The sequence below is a fragment of the Sceloporus undulatus genome, chromosome 6, assembly GCF_019175285.1.
Source record: "Sceloporus undulatus isolate JIND9_A2432 ecotype Alabama chromosome 6, SceUnd_v1.1, whole genome shotgun sequence".
Lineage (NCBI taxonomy): Eukaryota > Metazoa > Chordata > Lepidosauria > Squamata > Phrynosomatidae > Sceloporus > Sceloporus undulatus.
This window is the reverse complement of record NC_056527.1, coordinates 140105096-140105512: the sequence shown is the minus strand read 5'-3', so window position 1 is coordinate 140105512 and position 417 is coordinate 140105096. Positions and strand designations below refer to the sequence as shown.

The 417-nt window shown below is 29.5% G+C and overlaps 1 protein-coding gene across 1 annotated transcript in view; it reads left to right on the top strand.

Moving 5' to 3' along the window:
• The window catches only part of NTM (neurotrimin), a 1011020-nt gene that overhangs the window by 306854 nt on the left and 703749 nt on the right, over window positions 1-417 (top strand). The window lies entirely within an intron of this gene.

The following is a 417-nucleotide window of genomic DNA, read 5'->3' as shown; positions in this document are numbered from 1 at the left end:
CATGATTCTAATATCTGTACATATGATCTCAAAAGTAAAAAAAGCAATTATCCTTCCAAGAATTCTTTCAGATCACAGCCCAGTGCAAATAAATTTAGTATTAGGGAATAAAGACCCCAAATGGAGAATAAATAATATATTATTAAAAGATGAGGAATTGATTAAAAAATTAAAACAGAATATTAACTATTACTTTGAAGAAAATCTGGATAAAGGTACAAATGCTCAAATGGTCTGGGACGCGCACAAGGCGGTTATAAGAGGATGGTTGATTAAAAAAGCATCAGAGATCAAAAAGAGTAAGAATGAGAATTTGGAAAAATTAAATGAGGAATTGAGAAAGAGGGAAAAAAAATTGAAAGAGAATCCCAAGGATCAAGAAACTTTAAGTGAGATTAAATTTTTACAAAGTCAAAT